The sequence below is a fragment of the Neovison vison genome, chromosome 3, assembly GCF_020171115.1.
Source record: "Neovison vison isolate M4711 chromosome 3, ASM_NN_V1, whole genome shotgun sequence".
Taxonomy (NCBI): domain Eukaryota; kingdom Metazoa; phylum Chordata; class Mammalia; order Carnivora; family Mustelidae; genus Neogale; species Neogale vison.
This window is the reverse complement of record NC_058093.1, coordinates 81,397,875-81,424,738: the sequence shown is the minus strand read 5'-3', so window position 1 is coordinate 81,424,738 and position 26,864 is coordinate 81,397,875.

Sequence of the window (26,864 nt, the reverse complement as noted above, 5' to 3'; positions counted from 1 at the left end):
AATTGCAAAGTGCCCGCAAAGAACATCTTTACCCTCACACTCAATTCCCTGAGCACTACTGTGATGGGGATTCTGTTTCTCTGTAATCCATCCATGTCCTTATGCTTGAATTCCTGAGACTTATCTAGAATTCAAGAGATAAAGTAAAATCTTCCTTGTTTTTTTCCCTTCTTTTGTACTCTTGTTTCTGCCTCCTGATTCTTTTTATGGTGTGTTTTTTAAACAAAACCAGAACAAAATACCCAAATATTTTTTTAATGAAAGCCAAGTCTCATGAAAAGTAATTTATTGTCAAATTCAACATTTTTTAAATGAAAAATACTTTATATAATTGAGAGATTAAGGACTACAGTGTCAATGAAAAAGAGATAAAATTATTTTTTGCTTTACTTATTGAAATAAAAACAATGCAAATTAATCTTTATCAATTTTCCAGCTAATTAATGTCTAGACATTTATAGTAAAAAGATAATTGAAGTACTAAATAGTTCATCATTACAATACAGAAATGTTTTAAAAGAGATGGTTCATAGACTAAATAAAATTTACATCTAAACAACCTTTTGGATCATAAAATGTGATCTTTGTATAAAGTGAATGTTCTGTCGGCTGAAGCAGAATATTTAAAGCCCAACCACTTCACTTCCAGGTTTCTTTTCTGCTCTACTGATGTTAAAGGTTACCTTTTCTTCCTAGTCGTGAAATCTATTATTCCCTGATGGTAGGAAAAACACTAACTGGTTAGTTCCAGTACAAGTATATTCGACAGCACCAGTTTTGTTTTTTGTTTTTTTGAAGGTTTTATTTAAAATCCAGTTAGTTGACATTCAGTGTAATATTAGTTTCAGGTGTATAATTTAATGAGTTAACACTTACATATAATACCCATTGCTCATCACAAGTGCCCTTCTTAATTCCTATCACCCAGTAAACCCATCCCCCGGCCACCTCCCCTCTGGTAACCGTCAGTTTGTTCTCTAGAGTTAAGTCTTTTTCTTGGTTTGCCTCTCCAGTTTTTTCCTCATAATAGCATATCTATCTTTCTTATGCCATTCCTCAGAGAAGTCATCACAGGGATTTTGAGGTATCAATAAAAAACAAATATAGTAGTCTATCTAGAATCCCAGCAAAGATAGAAACCTGAAAGGATCTTGCTAGGTAATTTTCTGGAGATACTTGCTTTTGAAATTTTAGTGTAGGAAATGTTGGAGGCTGGAATGCTTGAGCTTCTGGTATATCTCAAATAACAAAATTCAGTACTTCTGTAAGGTAGCAAATGACTATAACAAAGCCTAAATCTTAGCAAACTAGTTGTTTTTCTTCATTGACACTCCTAGGATACTGGTCAGTTATCCTCTGGCTAGGGAACACTATGGTGGGAGAAAAGAGGGAGTATTTTAACACCTCCCCCAATGTGTGAACGCTAAGCACTAGGATGGAAGGTAGACTAGGGGCTTCACAGGGCTTTAATCAGGAAAAAGGGATTTTAATTAGTTAGATACGTACTTTAGGAGACTGGTTCATTTATATTTGATTACATTCTCAACAATTCATATAACTACTACTAATAAAAAGGGTAATGCCAAGTTATAGGCTAGAGAAGACCTTTAAATTTTCCTCACTTTGGGTAATTGAATTTAAATTAAAAAAAAGAAAGAAAGAAAGAAAAGAAATTTTCCTCACTTACTTCCATCATATAAATATGAATATATAACTATGTGTTTACATGTACATGAAGTTATAAGTACAGACAATACTCTTTAAACCATAAAGTTCTAGATTTGAAAGACTATTAGAGATTCTCTAGTATAACTTGCTATTTGCTATGGAAAATTCTTTCTTCTGAAAGATGTTCAATAGACATTTAAAAAGACTGACTTAGTGAAGGGATGAATAAATAAGGCATGATCTCCTTGTTTTTAGAACATAAAACTTAGGTGGACTTGGAATAAGATATAGAAGATAACAAATTGTAACCTCAAAATTATGGAGTTGTTTTTTTTTTTTTTTGTCTTATAATTGATGCTCTAAGAAGATATTGATGTTTAGCTCTGTTAACCCTCAATTACAGATTTGATTCTCTTAGGGAACTGATGATTTTTTGAGAAAGTATATCAGGAAACTTGAACCTTCTGCTTTCAGAAGAAGGCATTCACGGGGCATTACCTCTGCTAAGGTGGACTTTCTGTGCTTTTCAAACTTTAATGTACAAAAAAATCATGCAAAATATAGATTCTAATTTAGTGAGTTGGAGTGGGGCCTGAAACAGCATTTCTGATGAAACCCTTAGATGTCAACTTTGCTCTTCAGGAGGCCATTTTGAATAGCAGGGCTCTTGAGCTTTTCTATTTACCCAGTTATTATATTGAATGAATATATTCAAAAGAAAGATAATGGTAGTGATAAAATTCTAGTCCCTCAGTGGCTTCTCCAATCAAGGAAAATCAAACCTGATTCTAGTATCCTAGTCAGTTCTATTATTGCTTTTAAAGTTTTATAATTGATTTATAACTTGTGGGAACACCTTAAATTCACATTCAGATGTTCTGGTCTTTTAACCTCTCAAGCACTGATAGTTTCTGTGAAAGGCAGGTAGTTTCCCATTTCCTTTTTAAAGGACTAGATTATGGAATTTAAAAGCTTAGACACTTGTAACAAGGATATATTTAATACATGGTTATTGATTTTAAAAAATGATTTCAATGTGTCAGACATTATGAATTTTAAAAAATTAACTGCTTTTTATACTTAGATTGTCTCATTGGTGTCTGCCTGACTTTTAACATGGTATTAATTTTAATCTTCATATAGTATTGAATTATTGCACACATTAAAAAAAAAGAAGCACTTGTTTGTTAGGTGGAGAAAGAATTCCTCCACTATTGCTGCTTCTTACCATGTCAAGGAAGCTCCACTTGGGTAAACCTCCTGTCTTCTCCCCACACCATCACTCATTACTCTGCAAGAGAGGATGAACACTTATTTCATTTCATTCATAATTTAAGATGAATTATCTTAAATAATTTAAGTCAAGCCCTTTCCTCTTTTCTTCCTCCTTGTTAGCTGAGAGCACATAATCTGCAGAGAGCACATAATCTGCTTTGTCTGTATATGGCACGAGATTTACAGGATCATGGCCTCCTTACCATACATATGTGACTAGATGGATATTTGTCTAATTGTGGAGATCAGTATCATAGAGCTCACTTGGCCAAAGATATGAGTTATTTCCTCCAACCTTGGCTGATTGTTAATAAAGTTGATATACTAATTTCCATAAACTGATTACTTTGACTCTCAATTGGTTCAGATTCAAGTGGAAAGAGAGGTACATTTAAAACAAAATCTTGTCCTACTATATAATATTACGATATGCCTTTCATTTATTTAAGACATTCATGAATAAAAAAAAAACCAGACAAAAACTAGTTGCTATAGAAAACAAAATCACTAGCTTGAAAAGATATCTGTATACCCATGTTCATTGCAGCATTATATACCATAGCCAAGATATGCAAACAACTTAAATGTCCTTTGACAGATGAATAAAGAAAACATGGTATGTATATACAATAGAATATTTTTGGTCATAAAAAAGAATGAAATCTTGCCATTTGTGACAACATGGATGGATCTTGGGGGCTCTATGCTAAGTTAAGTAAATCAGACAGAGGAAGATGAATTCCTTATGATCTCACTTACATGTGAAATCTTAAACAAACAAACCAACAAACCCAGGTTTGTAGATACAGAGGAACAGATAGGTGGTTGTCAGAGGTAGGGAGTGATGAGTGGGGCAAAATGGGTTGAAGGGAGTCAAAAGGTATAGAGTTGCAGTTATATAACAAATTTTAAGTCATGAGGACGTAATATAAGGCATGGTGAGTATCATTAGTAATGCTGTATTGCATATTTGAAAGTTGCTAAGAGAATAGATCTTTAAAGTTCTCATCACAAGAAAAAATTTTGTAATTCTGTATAGTGATAGATGTTGACTAAAATTATTGTGGTGATCTTTTTGCAATATACACAAATATAGAATCCTTATGTGGTACACTGGAAACTAATGTATTGTTGTATGTCAATTATACCTCAATTAAAAAAATAATTGCTATAAAACAGAAATGAGAGATAACTTTTGGGTGGGGGGAGAATTAACGCAGAATTGAATTGGACCTTAAAAATAGTCTTTAATAATTTTAAAAGGTAATACTAAAAAGTCAGAATATTTCAAAGGAGATAATTACATGAAAAATTGCAGAAATATCAAAGAACTAATTTAGAGAATGATAGCCTCATTCGGCTAAAACATAAATGATGTGCAGGGTGTGTGTGTTAAGGGCTGATTTCGGGAAAAGAAAAATTCTACTTAAGAGATATCTTAAGTCTGCTAAAAAGTTTACTTGGAAGAACCATTGAAAATCTGAGTAAGAATATGTTTTGATCTGAGCAATATTTATAGGAAATAATTCTAGAAACTTTGGTTTGTCAGAAATAAAGTGTGGGAGAGAAAAGACCCATTACAAATAAGAATTAGAACAGGTAAAATGCAAAAAGTCTGACTGAGGGCCACAGAAGTGGGAGTGTATAGGAAGAAATGTTCATGAGAGACATTGAAAAAGTAAAATCTTTACTGCTTAGCCATTGGCTGAATGGGGGAAAAGTGAGGAAAAATGATGACCATAAATAAAATTTTATGTCTAGTGAAGGGTGGGGTTGGAATCAAAAGGAAATGAGATTTCAGAAAGAATGTCAAGTTTAATGGAAAAAGTGATTTTCGTTTTAGGTGTGCTGAACTTTTAGGACTGCAGACATTGGAGGCAATCTATAGAAGTGGTAGCCGAGTGACACTTCAGACTTTTGGATTCTGAGAATTATTGGTAGCGGTGGGTGAAGCTGTAGAGGTAATGACTCATAAGTGGAGAATGTATTAACAAAATAGTAGAAAGGATTAGGAAATAATCTTTACTTGAGTGATTGGATTAGGAAGAGATACATAAATATGGGCTGTACACCTTTGCCTATATAATTAATGAAATTTGAGGTTGATGTTTATATAAGAGACTTCTAAATGTTATTCAAACTTTATGATTTACCAAATATTATGGGTAAGTGGAAAAGACCACTTCTTCATATTTCTGACAAAAACACTGAATTCATTGCTTGATAAGGAATAAAGAGCTAAGACTTGGAGGGTTCAGTTTCCTCCCCAAAATCAATAGCTGACTTCATATAGAGTTTGGGGGAATGTAGATTTAGCAGACCGACAAACATTAAAAAAACAAAACAAAACAGGAGTGTTTGCAAAATTGACTGATATTTAAAATTTTCAGTTTGGAAATTATCACTATGGTTATGTGAGTGAAAATATTGCTAATTGACTTTTAGTAGTGTGATCACTGTAGGCTTTACAGGTGGCTTGATTTTATAGGTATGGGGACTGATGTAAAATGTCTGAAATTTATTCTGGGTCAACATAAGGTTGTTGCCAAATAATAATCACTAGTTTCTTCTGGCATTTGGAGATAAGAATCTGTTGTTTTAAAATTAAAAAAAAAAACCTTCAAAATCTAACTTTCTCTGTATAAAATTTTGTTTCAAGATTAATCATTTTTGAAGAATAAAAGTAATGATGGTTAATTAAATCTAAGTCTCTCCAGAATTTTTCACAAATTATAGGGAACAACAAAAAGAGCAAATAAACTACCCAAATATGTAAATCATAAATTTTTGTAAGTATTAAAACCCACAGTTTCCATTAGAACTACTTCTTCAGCTCACACTTCAAGGTCCTATATAGAGCTGGGGAGTACAAAGAATGTCACTGCAAGAAAGAATAGGAAATTGAGACTAAAATAACCCCAGAGAAAAAGAAAGTCAACTCAAAGTGTAAAATATTGAAAGAGTTTTGAAAGATCAGTAATAACTAAGACAGGGATTTAAAAGTGCATGTGTGTGTCGGGGGATGGTAGTGACATCAGCATCATGACTAAATAAGATGTCCCTTGTTTGGGGCGCCTGGGTGGCTCAGTGGTTTAAGCCGCTGCCTTCGGCTCAGGTCATGATCTCAGGGTCCTGGGATCGAGCCCCGCATCGGGCTCTTTGCTCAGCAGGGAACCTGCTTCCTCCTCTCTCTCTGCCTGCCTCTCTGCCTGCTTGTCATCTCTGTCTGTCAAATAAATAAATAAAATCTTTAAAAAAAAAAAAAAAGATGTCCCTTGTTCATATTTTCCCCTCTGCCCTTCCCCAGTGATAAAGAAATAAAAGTGCCTTTTCGGATACTGTAGGACCCAGTACCATATTCCGAGATACCTGGGAGTCTTCACCAACCCCTGTATTGGGTAATAGGCGTATAGACCTCAGTCCTGACTGTGGACTTTACAGTGGCCTATGAACTAGCCCATCTCATCCATGGTCCATTTTCTATTTTCCATGGAAAATATTGCCTTAATAATCACCCCTATAATAGACTTTGTGGAAGGTTTCCAGTGGAAAAGTTCCAGAACACCACTGGAGCAAGAAATTTAGACTCTTTGGAGAGGGTGAGAGGAACAGTATAACTTTATTGACATCACTCCTTTCCCACGACGGCACAGCTTAGGACCAAAGGAAATCTTTTTGGCCTATGATTTCTCCCCTGGGGAAAACAAGAGTATGTGAGTGAGCTCCAGGCTTCTCATGCTCTGTGGAATACTGCCAAAGAAGCTCATCATTTTCACCCTATCCAGAGTACTGATTTATGAGTTGCAATACTGGGCAGTGGGAAGGGACAGGGAGGGTGGTAGGTAGGATTCTCAAAGGGCATTGAAAGGAGGCACAGATCCTGCTAACTGTATCAATCACTCCATCAAGAAGTCTACTTACAAGCCACTAGGGATTCCTTGCCTACAGACTCAGCCAACTTGCCCACAGACATCCCAAGTATTTGCATACCTCACTTACGCACCCTCCCACTCTGTGGCAGGCTCCTTGTTGGTGTTCCAAATGGTGGTCATGAGAGTAAGTTTTGGGCAGACAGCTAATGAACACCCACAGAATGCTGGCAGTAATCTGCAGGCTTGGGAGACCACAAGTGTGAGCACTTGCGGCACTCAAACTCATGGTAGGATTGAGAGCAGGCATAGAAGCTTAAAAATTCTGCCATGAGAGGGAGCAAGAATTGTGGATCAGGATATCCATGATAGATCTGAGAAAGCATCAAAATGCCAAGCAGGGATGACGGAAGGTATTTCTCTCCAGAGACAGATAGTAAAGAGTGGAGGAGGTGACTGCTACTGCAAGTGTGAGGAGAGCAATGCAAAACTTGAAGGAACATGAAAAGTCAAGGAAACATGACACCAAAGGGTCACAATAATCTTTCAGTCACCAATTCCAAAAACATGGAAATCTGTGATTTTTGTAATAAAGAATTCAAATAACTGTTTTAAGGAGTGAGCTCCAAGTTGGAGCTCACTCTTGGAGCTCAGTGAGCTCCAAGAAAATGGAGGAAGATAATTCAGCACAATCAGGAAAATGATACAGACACACAAGAAGATAGAATCATAAAAAAGAACCAAACAGAAGCTGAAGAATAAGATGGATGAAATGAAAAAATGCAGTAGAAAACATCAAAAGAATGAATCCAGCAAAAGAAATCATCTTTGAGTAAGAAGACAAGAACTTTGAAAGGAACAAGAACAACAACAAAAAAGAAAAAGAATAAAAGAGTAAGGAAAGCCTGTGTGATCACAAGAAATAGTTTGCTAATTATTAGAGTTTGAGGAGAAGAGAGAGAGAAGGGGACTGAATAGAAATAATGGCTCATAACTTTCCAAATCTGGGGAGAGGTTTAGATATCTGGTTCAAGAAACTCATAGGTCACTAAACAATGAAGGGAATGGTTTAGCCTTTGTTGTGGGAATATATGCAAAGGAATTGAAAGCAAGATATCAAGAAGATATCTACATTCCATGTTCATTATTCATAATAGGTCAAGATATGGAAACAAACTAAATGTCCATCTGTGGATGAGTGGATAAAGAAGATGTTAGATACACATACACACACAGACACGCACTGCAACGGTATTCAGCTATATGAACCAAGAAAATGCTGCTATTTGCAACATGGATGGACTTTGAGGCATTATGCAAAGTGACATTTGTCTTTCTCAGACAGAGAAAGACAAATACTGTATGATATCACTTATATGTGGAATCTAAAAAAGCTAAACTCATAGAAACTGTCAGTAAGATGATGGTTGCCTGGATTTGGGGCCTGGGGGAAATAGGGAGGTGTTGGTCTAAGGGTACAAACTTCCAGTTAAAAATGAATAAATTCTGGGGATCTAATGTACAGCATGATAATTATTGTTAACAATACTGTATTATATACTTGAAAGTTGGAAAGAGGGTTTATCTTTAATGTTCTAACCATAGAAGAAATAATAATTATATGACATGATGGTGATGGTAGTGTTAGCAAATGCCACTGTGGTCTTTATTTTACAAGGTCGAAATCAAATCAACATGTTGTATAGCTTAAGCTTACACAATGTTATATGTCAGTTGTATTCCAGTAAAGCTGGAGAAAATAGTGCAAATGAGAGTTGAGGAAGAGGTTTTGGAGACAGGAAGGTAAAAATGAATAAAAAGGGGACTACATTTAAAGGAAGAGAAATCTGGGGAAAATTTTAGCTTTGTGGAAGTCAAAAGTAAACAAAAGAAATTTGAAGGGCACACACATACACTTCTCAAAAGGCCATCTGATAAAGGAAGTGCAGATTACTGCATTAACAGAACAGGTTTCTCTTGAAATAAGAGTCTTGTCAGCCACTCCAAGCCACCACTATTGTTTATCAAGCAGAGAGACAGAGCAGTCTCCACAGAACCCCACACAACACTATCGAAAAAAACTGAGGAGAGTCACAATATTTTATCTGAAAAACATTCCCTCCCCCAGAAAGCATCTATGAAGCAGAGGGATCCTGTGATACAAAATACCAAGCTAAATTGAATGTGCCCAAACATACATTTGGGGATATAAAAGTAACCAGAATTGAACTGTGAGTCAAATATTTAACAACTGAGAAGGAAAATGGACAAAAACAGGAAAAAATTAAACAGAAGTTTTATACTCTGGAGACAAATAGAAAATCCTAGCAGATTTGAAAAATTAATTAGAGATGCTTGAAGAAAACACATGTTGGTAAAATTTTAATAATGACTTTAAAGAAGAAGAAGAAGAAAAAAAAACCCTACTGTGACCATGTTGGCTCACTCTTGTTTTATAGAGTCTTTAAGGAAAGACTTCTCCTCTGCAGTATACAGGCCCATTGGTTCTTTGCTCATGTGAAGAAAGAGCAGTCACCTTGTAGCATTCCAAATTCCATGCTCTTAAAAGATGCTGGCTCTCTAGGACCCTACAGAATGACTTTGCTGCTGCTGTTGTCTTTGCCTCTGTTGCCAAAAAGTATCCTCATATTCAGGATCAAAGGGGAAAGAAAGCACTGAAGGTACTCCTATGGCGTTGTCAAGAATGAAGCCAGCATACACCTATGGTTCTTAAGCCCAGTGAAGCTATGGGGATACCTTTAATCTTGATTATACTTAATTTGGACTCTCTGGAGAAAGAAATATAAATATTAGCAGTATAGAGTAAATCCTATTGATTAGTTGACATTTATAAATACTCTGTTCCCCAATAGTAGAATATGTAAGGAAAAAATACTAAGACAATATCCACACATATTAAATTATTCAAATCATAAAAAGTATGTTCTTTGAATATAGTGGAATTAAATTAGAAATCAGTAGTAAAAATATCTAGAAACTACCAAAATATTTGGAAATTAAAGTACATAATTCTGAAAAACCCATGGGCAAGGGAAGAAACAAAAGAAATTTTAACGTATTTTAAGTTGAATGAAAAAAAGATCTGTGCAATGCAGCTCAAGAGTTTTTACATAGGAATTTATACCACTGAATCCTTAGAATCAAAGATAGATCTCAAGACAGTCATATAAACTTTCAGCTTAAGAAGTTAGATAAAAAAAAATTAGACCCCAAAGTAATCACAAGACAGGAGACAATGAAGATCAGAGTAGATATCAATGAAATAGAAAAAAAAAAAAAACAAAAGAAAAAATTGAAGAGACAAAAATCTTGGGAAGATTAATCAATTAATTAATTAATATTAATCTTGGGAAGATTAAAGTGATAAGTGTCTGTTACAACTAATGAGGAAAAAACTAAATAAGACAAATTTTCCATATCATCAATGAGAGGAGGACATTACTATAGATTCTGCAGTTTTTAAGAAGGGAAATAAAGGAAACATGAATTATTTTACAAAAATAAATTTGGCAATTTTTATAAAAAGGACAAATTTTTTGAAGGATAGAAACTATCAAATCTCATACAAGAAGAAATAGATAGCCTGAAAAGCCCCATATATATTAAAGAAGATAAATATGTGGTTAAAATGCTTCAAGCAAAAGAAATTCCAGGCCTAGGTGTCTTCAATGGTTAATTCTACTAACGATTTAAGGGAACAGTAACAAACAGTGCAGGATTCTTTTTATATTAAGTACTTAAAATAGTCAAATTATAGAAGCAGAAAATAAAATGTTGGTTACCAGGGGACTGGAGGAGAGGGAAATTGGGAGTTTTTATTGTTTTTATTCAGTGATTACTAAGTTATACAAGATGAATAATCTCTAGAAGTCTGTTTTACACCATAGTGCCTATAATTAACAATACAATATTGTGCACTTAAAAATTTAAAAGAGTAATCTTATGTTAAGCGCTCTTACCCTGGGAATAAAACTATACTGCCGCCAAAAAAACCCCAAAAGGACTCAAGGAAACTTCTGGAGATGGTAGATGTGTTCATTACCTTAACTGTGGTGATGGTTCACAGTAGCAGACGTGTCCAAATTCAACAAATTATATACATTAAACTTGCAGTCAAAAAAAATACTAGTTATACCTCAATGAAGTTGTAACCTTGTATTTCTATATACTGGCATTAAAAAATCAGAAATAAAAATAAAAGAAATACCATTTACAAAAGCATCAGCTGGAGAAAAATTAGAAAAATATATGCAACACTAAAAACTATAAAACAGGATCCTAGAACCCTGGGATCACGACCTGAGTCTAAGGCAGACGCTTAATGGCTATGCCACCCAGGCACTCTGAAAGGAAACGAATTCTGGTATTTGAAAACATTTTTATTCTGTTTTTATTCTATGTTCACTCATAGACAAATTTATTTTGTACACAACCTGAATCTTCTTCAGTGTTAATGTATCTTTCCTCACAAACAAAAGAACTGTTTTCTTTTCTTTTAATGGATTTTAGAGCAAATTGAATTTATGTATTTCTCTTATGAACTGTCATTTTTCCTTCATTCTAATCCTCTCTCCCTTCTTTCCCCTTCCCTGCTCTTTCTTTCTTTTCCTTATGATATTTCTGATCTTAAGTGTGTGAGAAAGGAAAATTAGACAAAGACTGTAGTATTGCATATTTTGTGATTACAAAAGGAAAATACTCAGCTGTACTACATTGATACTGGTGGATGACACTAATAAAATGTTGCAGCCACACAGTGTTGATATGTTTTTTCTAATGAGCATAAGAGTCCTTTAACTTTGAATCAGCTTTAAGGTATAAGAACTCACAAAATAAAAATTATCAGACTACCACATAGCACACTTCTACATAGTGGGTGATAATACTGGAAAACAATCCAAGTCACAATGTGAGCATAATAATACTTAATTTTACATCTCTGGACATTTCTTAATCTGTTTCCTGGGAAGAAGTTGAAATACTGGACTGTTTGTTAAAAAATAGATAATTACCAATCTTACTTTCTGAATGGGCCAATCTTACTTATTACTAATTATATTATTACCAGTCTTACCTATTACTGAATGGGCCACATCTGCAGAGGACTTTGATTTTTGGGATCTGGAGTTCAAAGGAGCTCTGATATCATTACATGACCCCTGCTCAACTCACTGAATAAATTCTGCTCACATACTGTTCCTAGTTTATCTTTTGATCTGCAAATGGCATGGTCATCTGCTTTAAAATTTAAAAAACATCAGAAAGAACATCGGTCCTACGTGGCTCTCTGAATTTGGTCAGGGTCCATCTGGTATAATTTGCAAACGGATAGGTTTCCACATATTGGCTCTAATACTTGTGAAAGCCAACCTGTAGATGATTTTACAGTCTGCAGATGGGAAATCCAATTATTGCCACCTGTTCTTATCTACAGCACAATTCTTAATGAAATATTTCTCTGAATACTTGAGACTTTTTAAAAACTTTTATTTAGTGGCTATTTGCTAACTGTACTGTTGTTTTTATTCCAAGAGGACTATTTCATTAACATATGTATAAGTATTCTACCATTTATAAATAATCAGATCAATTCAAATATTTCTTTTTAAAATAATTGCTGTAGTATGTCCTGGCTTATTTAAAACTGAGGTAAAAAGCCATCATGTAACTATGGAATTCTCTTTGTTAATATAAACTCAAAGAAATTCCTGGAATAACTGGTAATTTATTCAGGATTGCAGTCAAGCAAATATCATAAAGACACTGGATGATGAAAAGTGCAAATGATAGCAAAATTGTCAATAGTGCTGGTATCAATAGAATTCATTCAACATTTTCCCCTAAATATACCAGAAGATGTTTCAAACTGTTTTTAAAAAATGTAGAACACCGTATTTAGAAACAATATTTAAAAACTCAGTAAGTAAAATAGATGAGTGAAACCCACAGTCTTCCCAAATCATACTTTCCATTTCACCTAGAGGTACCACCGTGCTATTCCTCATGTTTAGTGTAGTCTTAGGTTAAAATTATGACACAAGATCAGGGTGAGAAACGGAGATTATTCTGTCATGTTGTGTAGTGGCAATTATATGTAGTGTTTTAGAGCACGATATCCTCAAGTCACCTTTTCAGTATTCCCCTGAGTACCAGGAGTATTGTGGGAAATACAGAGACCCTGGCAAAGTACCTTAGGGATTACGTTCTATGAGTCTAGGATGGTGAGAGAGACATCATCACTGTAGTCTGCAGTGCTACAGCCCTGGTGGCAACAAGAAACAGCAGTGTTTGCTGGGGAAGCAGACAGCAAGGCTGAAGTCGTAGGGAACCCCATACACAAGCTGCTCAGTCTTGAATAGAGTGAACTATTCCAGATATTAAGGTAATTTATAGAGAGGTAAAATATTTAAATAGACAATACTAAAATTTCTGCTCATCTGGCATATGAAGAATCAAGCTGCTTTCAGCTTAATCTGATGAAATAAAAAAGATATGATTATGTATGCAGTTAAGTTTATGAAGCAGTTCATACCTAATTGTACCAGAAGACTTTCTAAATGTCTTATAGCAGCAGATAAACTGGGTTTTTTTTTTTTTTTTTTTTTTTTTTTAGAATTTCAAATGATTGAGGAATAGTTCTTTCTGTGATAATTCATAGTAATAGGAAAGCACCTCAATTTGTGAGGTCACAGATTCACAGGTTTAAATTTTGTCATCACTGAATCAGTAAAGTGGTGAAATAATCCAGTAACAAAAGATCTTGCATATTTATTTTCTTGAATTCCCATTTCTATTCATGGCCAGGATCATACTTTTTATTCTATATTTTGCTTTCAGATTGTGATTCAGGACAAACAAACTTAAAAAAAAAAAACAAACCAGTTGCCCTTTTGATGTAATTTAAATATTTTAGATTTCTTGGTAAGTTGCTTTGGAGCACTTTCAAGTGCATAAAGACTGCCTTCCTTCTAGCCAACAAAATACCTAGTCGGTTCTTTCTCTCTGCTGGAAAAAGCAGAAGGTATAGATCAACCAGAGAACACTGAGTGCCTTCTATTCCTCACCACACCTATTCCCTCGTATCGTTCTTGCCTCGGTTGCAGTGTTAACTGTTCCAAGCAGTTGTGGGAAGGAAGACAGGCTTGGGAGGATCTTGATTTTTGCCTAGGTGCTCTTCAAGCGTTGCTTCAGATCATTTGGCAATGAACAGACGCCTTACAGCAGTCACATTACTGCATTGTGAATATTCAGGCAGCTGAAAACTATGCCTTGTGGGGGTCTGTAATAAACACTGTAGTAAGTCACCTGCAGTTCTAGTCAATTAAGTTTCCTGAAGTCTTTCTCTATTGTGTTTTCCACTGTGAATCATACATTACACTGTCACAAAGTTATGTAGTACAGTTTCAAATCTCTGAATAACCACTGAACAAAACGGCAGGGTTCCTTGTTATGAATCACGAAAATGATTTCTTGCCCGGGGATAGTACTCCTTGTGAGGTAAGACATGTTGTTAAATAATATTGAAACTGTGAGATGATTAATGATGGGGAAGATTTGCTATTTGATGTTTTCATGCAGGATTTCTTTTTGTTTGTTTATTTGTAAGGATTATAGGTTTAATATTCTAGATTTGAATATTTTCATGTAAAAATATAAAAGACTATAAACAGTGACTTTAATACTTAAGAAAGGCATAGCATCAAAACTAGGTCATAGCAGTATTAAAAAATGAACTTCCATCTCTATAGCAATCTAAAAAGATGCAAGGTAGCTAAGAATATCAGATGTTTATATTGGCATATGTCACTGCAGAAGCATATGTTACAGCAGAAAATGGTCACGCAATTTCCCATTCATTCAGTCGGTCATGTTTTGGTTCAGGAAATACTTACAATATATGATGGTAGTAGTATTAGAAATTGAGACAAAGAATAGATAGGGTCATAGCTGTGGATTTTTAAGGAGAGAAATGCAGTGAATGGTATCGCAGTCAACTGTATTTCTTAACTAAGAAAAGTAGCTCTCTTATGAATACAGGAAAGCAGATGGTTAGCTAGCTCACTATCTCCTTAGAATGTGAGTTGTATTTTTATACAAATTTAATTGCTTCTATCTGTGAATTAAAACTCTATTAATGATTCTAAAATTAGTATAATAGAAGAAAAAAAAATAAAGTAGTGCCAGTGATGAGAGTAAAACTTTGGCTTTCATCTTGTGGGGATACTAGAGCATTATACAATGTCAGGAGTGGATTCAGAAGATGTGGGGGGGATTGTCCAGTCCACTGCGGAGTGTTAGTGAATCTGGATAGTAGATAACCTTGTGCAGTTAGCTGATTTGAAGCCCCATCACATCTTTTTTATGTTGTATAAATGACTATTACTTTTTTTAAATTAAACTCAAACCAAAAGGTGCTTTTCATAGACATATACAATTTCAAAATTTTTGGCAGAAAGGGACTGAAGACTATCTGGTAAACTCTGTTAAAGCAAAAATTGCACTAGTTTAAACAGGCAAGGATGACTTTATCTAAGACTATTGCAGTAGGGGAGGGGAGCAGAATGTAGTCTGAATTCAAATCCACTAGAACAAATGGCAGGGGAATTTTAATATTTGCTAAGTGGCTTTACTCAAAGGAAAAGTACACTTTTTCATATCTTTCTGACAGGAGGTGGTTTCACAACTTGGAGCAAGTCACCCATGAAGATAGGCTCCTAACTTTACACAGAGATTGGGAAATAGGGGTGATATCCTCCTTAATAACTAAATTTCAGAGAGATGGCTCCTAGGTTCTTGAGAACATTTCTCAACTCTAAACTGGCAAGAAGCTTTTAAAAATATATATATCTCAAAGGGGCAGAGAAAGAATTTATGGCTGAAGTTTTCTATAGCAGACGTTCTGAGAGGAGGAAGTAGAAGAGGAGATGTTCGTTGTCTTAGGTTATCTAAGAGCCCAGATAAGAGGGAGGTGAAGGTGATTAGAGGCAGGAGGAAGCCTGTCTAAAGTTTAGTCAGGCTGAGGGAAAAGTTAAGGTCATCTTGGTCAGCCTCTTTAACTTTGAAGTTAAAAATAATGAGAACCAAAGCAGGAGGGGAGTGTCCTGGTCATGTTCTAGGACAATTGGTATAAAAGACTGAGGATAAACCCAAGACTCCAGTTTCATAGTAATGGGACTCAGTTGATTTTAGAATTCAGTACTATGAAGTTCATAGAAAGGAAAAATGAAAAACCCCAAGAAATTGTTTGGAAAGTTACCTTGAATATTCTCTTGTTTTTAGCAAAATCATACCTAAGCAATTCTAGAGATAGAAGTTTCTGCTTCTTTAAAATAATTCAAAGAAGTTGTGGTGGCTCAGTCGGTTAAGTGTCTGCATTTGGCTCAGATCATGATCTCAGGGTCCTGGGACTGAGTCCCACATCAGGCTCCTTGCTCAGTGGGGACACTGCTTCTCCCTCTGCCTGCCGCTCCCCCTGCTTGTGTGCTTTCTCTCTCTCTCTCTGACAAATAAATAAATAAAATCTTCAAAAAAAAATCCAAATATCTTCTCCCATTCTGTCATTGTCTTTTGGTTTTGTTAACTATTTCCTTTGCTGTGCAAAAGCTTGTGATCTTGATAAAATCCCAATAGTTCATTTTTGCCCTTGCTTCCCTTGCCTTTGGTGATGTTCCTAGGAAGAAGTTGCTGCGGCTGAGGTCGAAGAGGTTGCTGCCTGTGTTCTCCTCAAGGATTTTGATGGATTCCTTTCTCACATTGAGGTCCTTCATCCATTTTGCGTCTATTTTCGTGTGTGGTGTAAGGAAATGGTCCAATTTCATTTTTCTGCATGCGGCTGTCCAATTTTCCCAACACCATTTATTGAAGAGGCTATCTTTTTTCCATTGGACATTCTTTCCTGCTTTGTCAAAGATTAGTTGACCATAGAGTTGAGGGTCTATTTCTGGGCTCTCTATTCTGTTCCATTGAACTATGTGTCTGTTTTTGTGCCAGTACCATGCTGTCTTGATGATGAGAGCTTTGTGATAGAGCTTGAAGTCTGGAATTGTGATGCCACCAACTTTGGCTTTCTTTTTCAATATTTCTTTGGCTATTTGAGGTCTTTTCTGGTTCCATATAAATTTCAGGATTATTTGTTTCATTTCTTTGAAAAAGATGGATGGTACTTTGATAGGAATTGCATTAAATGTGTAGATTGCTTTAGGTAGCATAGACATTTTCACCATGTTATTCTTCCAATCAAGGAGCATGGAACATTTTTTCCATTTCTTTGTGTCTTCCTCAATTTCTTTCATGAGTACTTTATAGTTTTCTGAGTATAGATTCTTTGCCTCTTTGGTTAGGTTTATTCCTAGGTATCTTATGGTTTTGGGTGCAATTGTAAATGGGATTGACTCCTTAATTTCTCTTTTTTCTGTCTTGTTGTTGGTATAGAGAAATGCAACTGATTTCTGTGCATTGATTTTATATCCTGACACTGAATTCCTGTACAAGTTCTAGCAGTTTTGGAGTGGAGTCTTTTGGGTTTTCCACATATAGTATCACATCATCTACAAAGAGTGATAGTTTGAATTCTTCTTTGCTGATTTGGATGCCTTTAATTTCTTTTTGTTGTCTTATTGCTGAGGCTAGGACTTCTAATAGTATCTTGAATAGCAGTGGTGATAATGGACATCCCTGCCGTGTTCCTGACCTTAGCAGAAAAGCTTTCAGTTTTTGCAAACAACATATCAGATAAAAAACTAGTGTCCAAAATCTATAAAGAACTTAGCAAACTCAACACCCAAAGTACAAATAATCCAATCAAGAAATGGGTAGAGGACGTGAACAGACATTTCTGCAAAGAAGACATCCAGATGGCCAACAGACACATGAAAAAGTGCTCCATATCACTCGGCATCAGGGAAATACAAATCAAAACCACAATGAGATATCACCTCACACCAGTCAGAATGGCTAAAATTAACAAGTCAGGAAATGACAGATGCTGGCGAGGATGCAGAGAAAGGGGAACCCTCCTACACTGTTGGTGGGAATGCAAGCTGGTGCAACCACTCTGGAAAACAGCATGGAAGTTCCTCAAAATGTTGAAAATAGAACTGCCCTATGACCCAGCTATTGCACTACTGGGTATTTACCCTAAAGAATCGAACGTAGTGATCTGAAGGGGCACGTGCACCCGAATGTTTATAGCAGCAATGTCCACAATAGCCAAACTATGGAAAGAACCTAGATGTCCATCAACAGATGAATGGATCAAGAAGATGTGGTATATATACACAATGGAATACTATGCAGCCATCAAAAGAAATGAAATCTTGTCATTTGTGATGACATGGATGGAACTAGAGCGTATCATCCTTAGCGAAATAAGTCAAGCGATGAAAGACAACTGTCATATGATCTCCATGATATGAGGAAGTGGTGATGCAACATGGGGGGTTTAGAGGGTAGGAGAAGAATAAATGAAACAAGATGGGATTGGGAGGGAGACAAACCATAAGTGACTCTTAATCTCACAAAACAAACTGAGGGTTGCTGGGGGGAGAGGGGTTGGGAGAAGGGGGATGGGGTTATGGACATTGGGGAGGGTATGTGCTATGGTGAGTGCTGTGAAGTGTGTAAACCTGGCGATTCACTGACCTGTGCCCCGGGGGATAAAAAAATATTATATTATTATAAAAAATAAAAAATAAAAAATTTTAAAAAAAATCCAAGAAGTGAGATTTCAAAGATTCTTTTGTAGTCTACTTCTTAATTCACAAACACTATTTTCCAGTAAAGTTAACCTCATTTGTTTCATGTTGATGATTATATCCTTTTTTACTCATAAAAATAGAAAATAGTTACTCAGTGATCTATACTTAAAAATTTCAGATTTGAAAATAACCCTTTTCTCTCTGAGGTATCTGAATAGATAGAATAGAATTTTTAAATTTACACAAGAAATTGTGGACAGAGGATTGAAAACAGATATGCTGCTGTATTAAGAAAATATATGTATTTATTATTTCAGAGCCTTTCTCATGAATTCGTTGAGTCAGGCAGTATTAAGCAGATGAGAAGCAAGGTAAAAATGAACAACTCTGAACTTATCCTATCCTACCTGTTCCTGATGGCCAACTACAAGAAGTGAAAGAAATAAAACCCTTTGTTATCTACAACAAAACTATGTGGCATATATAATATACCCTATCCCTTAGCTAAGGTAATCCTTTAATCAGTAGAGAAGCTTATTTGAGGCTACCTCTAGGTTACTCTACTAGGTATTTAAGTAGCATGTGGTTCCTTTTCAGCATTTGGTTGTAGCTGAAAAAAAATTAACAAAAACTATGCATATAATTCTTAAGAACTCACTTCTAGTACTCATAATAGTTTAAAAAATCACAATTTTAGTAATGCCTTTGAAAACATCACAATATCACTGGCCCATATGCACTATGAAATCTGTATGGTATAGATCTTATGGCTCACTGATGGTAGAAATAAAAGAGCAGCTAATTTGAAATTATTCCCTAGTTCCTGGACAGTGTAAACTTTGTGATAAAAATGAGCAAGCAATTTTTATAAACAGCATAGAAATATTCATCTTTGACTTTTATGTCCTCAGAAAGTATAAATAAAATGCTCTAGCTGGGCACTAAGATGCAGATCCACTTAGCAGCCATGACTTCTGTTGTGAGCTACGACTTCAGTTGCAGATTGAGCAACCGGAAAATTCTTCGGCTAGCTCTCTTCGAAGTTCTATTATAAAGCATTCTTTTTACAACCCACAAGAACGACCCTTTCAACCTGGCCATTTGTTTGAAGGGTATTAAATTCTCAAAGGCCAAGATAGCTTGTTTGCACAACTACTTGTATCTAAGGAATTAAATGGAGAACCATTATACATGAAAAAGCCTGGAAATTTGTGAATTGCTCATAACGGAGACTGAAGTATCACGGTTGCAGTAGAGGTTTGAGAGGGTGTTGAGAGCATTCTAAAGCATTTCGAGAAATTCTCCGAATTGTGTGGAATAGTCTTGCCTATGCTGCATAAAAAAACTCAAAACTCTAATGCCTTCATAAAACAAAGATTTATTTCTCACTCTTGCAAAGTTTGATGACGTTTGGCTGGCCAGTCTCTATCTGAACAACCAGGTCATCTGGAGCACATAGCCCCGAAAGCCGCTGTAGTTGGATTAAAAAGTTCTAAGATTGTTCAGGAAGTTGGTTTTCTGTTTGTTTGTTTGTTTGTTTGTTAATACAGAGACTGAATGTGTGTGCATGGTGGGGAGAGGGGCTGAGGGAGGGAGAGAATCGATCCCAGGACTTCAGGACCATGCCCTGAGGCGAAGGCTGTTCCTTAACCAACTGAGGCACCCAGGCACCCAAATATGGTCTTTTTACGTGCCTAGGAAGAGATTACAGATCATGAACTGCCATTGAATCTGCCATCATCTCCCACAATGATATTCTTCCTTTAATTTACCTCCCCAATTGTGTCACAAACAAGTATTCATTAAAAATTCAGTGTATTTGTGTAAATATGTTCTGCGTACAGACTTATGTACATGTGTACTTATAAAATATAATTTATTGAGTTTTTCCAGCACTAGTATGAAACTATTTATTAAATCAGCCTCTTTCTCATAAATATCAGGTTCTTTAATAAGCTGTTGCAAACACTCAGTTGAATTCAATTCATGGTTGAACTCAAGGATGAATACTATAATAATAATCAATATCCTGGGTCATTATTTAAGGATGAATTAGTGTATACATGCCGAATACGCAGCTAGTAAGAATGACATGCTCCTATGACCGTGTGTTAAATCTAACAGTGGTCCGTCCCACTATGTTGTGAGTAGGGCATCATTTTCCATATAAAAATGATTTCAAGTTATATGTTCTAGTTTGTAACTTCCAAATGCATAATTTCTGGATATGTGAAATATAATCTCAAAAAATAATAATTGCCTTCTGGAATAAAAGTATGACTCTCACATTTGAAAGCCATTTTTTTTAGGGGCAGTTTACTGTCTTAGATGACTTGTGAGTAATTTATTTCCTTTCTTCCTACTATTTCCAGTAATCACTCACTGGAAGGTCTGCATAGTTACTACAAGCCCCAGATATCTTATTTAATACCCTTAGGGGGAGATGTGATTGTAAATTCAGAATTCTTTTTATTTTGGGGGGACTTCAGGGCTTTTCCAGTCCTACAAATGTATATTATAGATATACTATCCTGTCCACTGTTTTGCCTTTCACTTAAATGTCAAACTCTGGGTGTTTAGGGACATTACTAAGCATAAGTATTTTTGTTCTTCTATGAATATATGTATGTATTAATAATAGTATTTTGTTCTTGCTCTTTGGGAATAAGTTCACAGATAGCATGAACTTATCATATCGCAGACTGTTTTGCATAAGTTGCCTTTTCCATGCTATTTCCATTGTGTCACAAGATGCAGTGCAAATGTGATATGAGGTTCTATTCAATTACCCTTTTAACTCAAGCTGCATGAAATGTACAGTGACATAGTAATAAAAACTCTCAACAGCATTCATCTTTTGGGATTCAGGTTCAGTAGGTGGACCTAAAATGTACCACATGAGCCTAATTATTAATCTGAATAATCTCCAAAGTGGATGTTGTGGTTTCCTAGGCCCCTGTCCCAAGGGCTGTGAGTACGTCTTTCTCTCCATTCTCTGTTTTCATGCGTGCGTGCTTTGACAGGCTTCCTGGGATTCACCACGGCAGCAGATGTTCAATGCACAGTTCCCTCAAGCATAAAACATTTCTGCACTTGTTGTAGGGACCTTAAATTGCACACTGTTCTATCTGATTATTTTCAAAACCAGGATTTGCTGTAGGAAATAAAATAAAAACTATTTGCATGAAAGAATTGAGAGCATAAGTTAATGAGTTAAAGGGGCAAATACTTGGGTTGAAACTAAGTCTTATGTAAAAGTCACTTGCACTGGTTTTTTTGTTTGTTTGTTTGTTTTGCTTAGCATTATTTTTCCATGGACCTCTGATAATATTAGGCAGTGCTTGAGATGTGCCTATTTATTAAACCAAAAAAGTAGGTATGAGGGCTTCCTCCTTCTTTCTCAAGTAGAATAATATACCTAAGTACAAATACTTACCTTCTAATCTTAAAGTTCGTGTGATTCATGAAGATAGCAACAAGAGGTAATTAAAACTGTTGTAAAAGCATAATCTTTAAATTGATATTTAATCTATTTGTTGCAGTAATTTGTACAGAAATTTGTTCGGGGAGTTATTTCTGCCCAGATCTTGCAATAATAGCAGGGCTAGGTTTGTGGTTGTTTAAAGAGCTTTGTATTCAAAGGAAACAGTTCCCAAAGCTTTGAAAGGGGGATGTATAAAACTGGGCCTCAACAGATTGTTTAATTTGGATTTTCTACTTTGCTCTCCATTTCTCGCCTTTAATTTCTCACTCTTTCAAAGTACTTTGAAATGGAGTAATGTGTTAGCCATGTAGAAAAGTTGGCTTAGAAAGTTGGCTTCTGCAAAAAAAATTATTTCCAGGGGAATAGAGAGCTGTTTTAGAAATGTTAAAGAAAATGTTTTAGAAAGGGGGAGAAGAGTAGGTAATGGGAAGGGGAGCAGTGAACACCACTCAAGTTTGAATCCTGGCCTGATAGCCCTCCTCTAAGTGCAAGGCCACGCCCCATCAAAGGACTTGGCTTTTGGGTCTTTTCCCTTTCACTGTAGCATGTGGGAATTCCCACAACAAAACACATGGCTTAATGAGTCTTCTTTGGGTTCTTCACAACTTTTGCAAGGAATGTGATGGAAGAAAGGATTTTCAGTTTAATTGATCATCTAGATTTCACAGATACAATTTTGAGTACTAATGGTGATGGTCTGTATAAAATTTGGCGAGTGGTCATTTAGGTCAGCTTATAAAAAGTCCTAAGAAGATATGACAATATCTTTATAATACCTAGAAATTAACTTCTGCCAACTACTTTTTATATTTTCTATTTGTTTTTGTTTTCTGACTAAATTTAGTCAAGGTTGAATTGGGCACTTATCATCTGGGTCTGTGCTAATGTACTAGCTTCTAGCAACCTGTGACTATTTACAATTAATTATTTAAATGAAATAAAATTAAAAATTCAGTTCCTTGGTAGCTCTAGCCATATTTCACATGCACCATAACTGCAAGTGGCCAGTGGATACTATATTGGACAGTTCAGAATGAACATTTCCATCATCACAGAAGGTTCTGTTGGACCTAGTCTAGATACCAAATACTGAGGTTTAGTTCTCTTTCTTCACAGAAAAACACCTGAATAAGTCCTTCTTATTAGTTCATAGTTCTATTTATTCATGGTTCATAGTACTACTTCATAGTAGTTCATAGTTCTATTTATTATGGAACTCACTGAGTGTAATCTTGGGAGAAATGTTGTAAAATTCTTATCAGATGGCATTGGTTTTTGATTTTTAAAATATTCTGATAGTGCACCAAGTTAGTTTAAATGGGTTAACTCTTTTGCCTAATTTGTAATTTTGTTATACTTTGTTAAAATCTCATCATTTATTTTACAATAGAAACTTTGCTGTATTTGGAATAAATCTAGTACTTGTGGGATGGCAAAATGATCTGTCCTCTAAAGAAATTCACCAAAAGGATGACTTAGAGACAGAGTAACTAGGAAAATTTTAAGCTAGTCATCTCTCCCATCTCCTCTCTCCTATACCTGGTAAACTCTCTGCATATCTAGGAAACACACAGAGATCTCACTGCAATGGGGGTGGATTTAAAGATGAAATTAATTTGCATCCTTTAATTTTTCTCCCTTTATCTTCAATAAGATTTTCGGTTAGAAAAGTAACTTACTGTAAAACATTTACTCATTTCTGCAGCTAAGTACTATTTTATTTTTCTCATTCTTTTCATAGCCCTATAATATACTTCTAGAGTTGCTATTAAATATTTTCTCATGATTGTAGTAATATCAGCTTTGCTATTTAACAATATTATGCACACATATAGTAAGTTTAATTTGCTCAAAGATAATCTACAAGTCTAAGATCCTCAAGATAGAATTCAAAGATCTCCATCAAATGAACCTGCTTTACCTCTCTAGCTATTTTCTTCATAGTGCCTCCAATCTTCCATCCTAATGCCACTGTTTAAATCACCATTTTCCTCTGACTGTACTCAAGTTTTTCCTGTGCCAAAGACCAAAGGACGACTAACTGGAGCCATGGAAGCACATGGAGATCCTCATACCCTTTGCTCAGTCAACTGTATCGTTCTCTGTTCTTTGATGTCTGGTGGATGGCAGCCTTAATTTTTCACCCCTCTTTAGAAATCACTAGGCAAACTCAAAGCTTGAGAACTCATGTCTGTTTTTTGGACAGATTCTAATATTATGGGGAGTGGAATAGGGATTGGTCTTGGTGGAAGTTTCGGGTAGGTATGTATTATTGTTTGACAGGGGAGTTAGAACATAAAATGTTTACCACCAAGATATCCATCTTTATACATCTCATATATTGACTGCTAATATTTCAGTATGTGTGGAAAACACCAACTGTTGCTTTTACATTTTTCTATAATCATTAATTTTTTGTAGAGCAACGTATTTTCAAAAGCATACAAGACAGTAAACAGAATAATAAACCACCATAGGTTTGCCACCCAGTTCTATCAGAACCTAATGTTCTCATTGCTGGCCTCTTGTTTGGTTCAAAGGTTTTTCTTGTTTTTGTTTATCTTTAAAAAAAATGAACAATATAGACAGCAGTTAAATCCCCCCATTAACTTCTTCCAATAACTTTCTCATCATCTCTAGGAATAATCCCTAGTTTCAATATGGTGTTTATCAAGTTTAGGCCTCGTTTGAGTGGGTGACACTAAACAAGGATTCTAAGGAAGTTTCTGTGGCTGTTGGATTTAAAAACATTATTCCAGTATACTTTCTGAGGTGTCTTGTTTTACATCAGAATCACATGTTTAATCACTCTTCTCATGAAAGTTTGTTGATCTTATTATTTTGCTCTTGCTTTTAAATGATATGCTACCTGGAAACAAAATTATACACTGACAAGTTTTCTCTTCTTGGCAATTTGAAGTCAGAACCTTATAGATTTATGGCTTCTAATAATAGATTAAAAGGCTTATATAATATTTAGGGCTATTTTAAAAAAATGATGTTTTTTTTTTCTGCCTGGTAGTTTGTAAGTTTTGTTTTACATCCTTGATCTGTAGTTTTACAACAATGTGATGAGCTATAGCTTTGTATTTATTTATCTATTTAATTATTCTGCTTGACACTCAGAATATTCTATTTTTTACTGCTAATCACATGCATATTTATGCAAAATTATTAACCATTGCCCATCATTCCTTCATTTTTTCCCCATAACACCTATTACTATCCCTTGTTTCTTACTTATTTATAACACTTATGTCTTTATCTCTCTGTGTTGTATTTTGAGTGATTTTTTTTCAATTCTAATTTTACTTTGTCGATTCTCTTTTTGATTGTCCTGTCTGTATTTATTTATTTATTATTTTATTTTATTGTTATTTTATTTTATCCCCACTGAGCGGGAGCCTGATGTGGCGCCAATCCCAGGACCCTGGGATCATGACCTGGGCCGAAGGCAGACGCTTAATCAAATGAACCACCCAGGCGACCCTCCACACAAATTTATTTTCTCATGGTTCTGGATCTGGAATCCCAAGATCAAGATGATGATAGGACTGGCTTTTCCTGAAGTCTCTCTCCGCAGTATTTTTAAGTCTTTCCCTGGTCATGGAGCTTAATTGTCCTTTGTCTTTTTGCTTTCAGTTTTCTCTGTGTTAGTTACATTCAGCAGGCTGAAAAGTTTAGACTAGCCTTCTTTATGGAGGATGCTGCTCCAGTTATAAGCCTTCCCACCACCTGGCATCAGATCTTGAGCCACACTCCAGTCCATCCCCTTCCTAGAAAATATCAGTGTGCGTTACTACACCAGAGCCAAACTTGAGGCATTGCTTATCTCTGGATCCACAGTGTCAGACACCTGCTGCTTTGCTCCCACTAGCCAGCTAAGTATTACTGTGTTACTGGCTTTAGAAAATATTCATTTTGTATCTGAGCCTAGTATGATACTTTAATTTTATATTTTTATATTTTACCTGTTATTATTATTTTGTAGTGGAGAAGTAGGTACCTTAAAGCATAAATTCCCTGCTATCTTGACTGAAATTTGCCTTTCTAACATCTATTCATCTCAAAGTATTGCATTTAAAAGTGTTATAAAGTGTGTTAATTGGTAAGTATAATAAGAAGGTTATACTCCTTTTACTCTCCCTATAAGTGCAAGGTGGGAAGTATAATATCCTTTTTTTTTTTTTTTTTGGCTTAAAACAGCACACATTTATTCTCCTACAGTTCAGCACGTGGTATCCATTTAACAGATGATAAAACAGACTGAAAGCATTATTATTACCGAGCCCAAATTCTATAAATTGCCAGACTCAGAATTTAAACACGTTGATTTGATTTCAATAACCATGCCTTTTCTCCTAAAAATGAAAATCAGCCTTCTTGTATGTTAATTTAATTTAGAAAAGGATTAGCATATTATGTCCATGGATCAAACTTGGTCACCACCAGTTTTTAAAAAAAAAGTTTTTTTGTTATCCAGCCACACTCATTCATTTGTGGATTGTGTATGGCTGCTTTTATGCTACGGTGACAGAGTTAAGTAGTGGCAGAGTTGCATAATTGTGACAGGGACCATGTGGTCTGCAATGCCAAAAATATTTACTAACTGGCCCCTGTATGGAAGAAGTTTGTTAACGCCAATTTTAGAATAATCAATTACCTAAGTCAGTAGATTCATGGCAAAGGAAATGTACCCCATAAAATGAGGATGAATGTGAGTCAAATTTTCTTCATTATTCTTTGGAGCTTGAAATTCAAAACAAATTATTTTTGAGAGAATAATGCATTAGTACTTTACTGGGTACATGCCTAAAGAGCTGAAAACCCTAGGGAATTGGACAGCAGCTT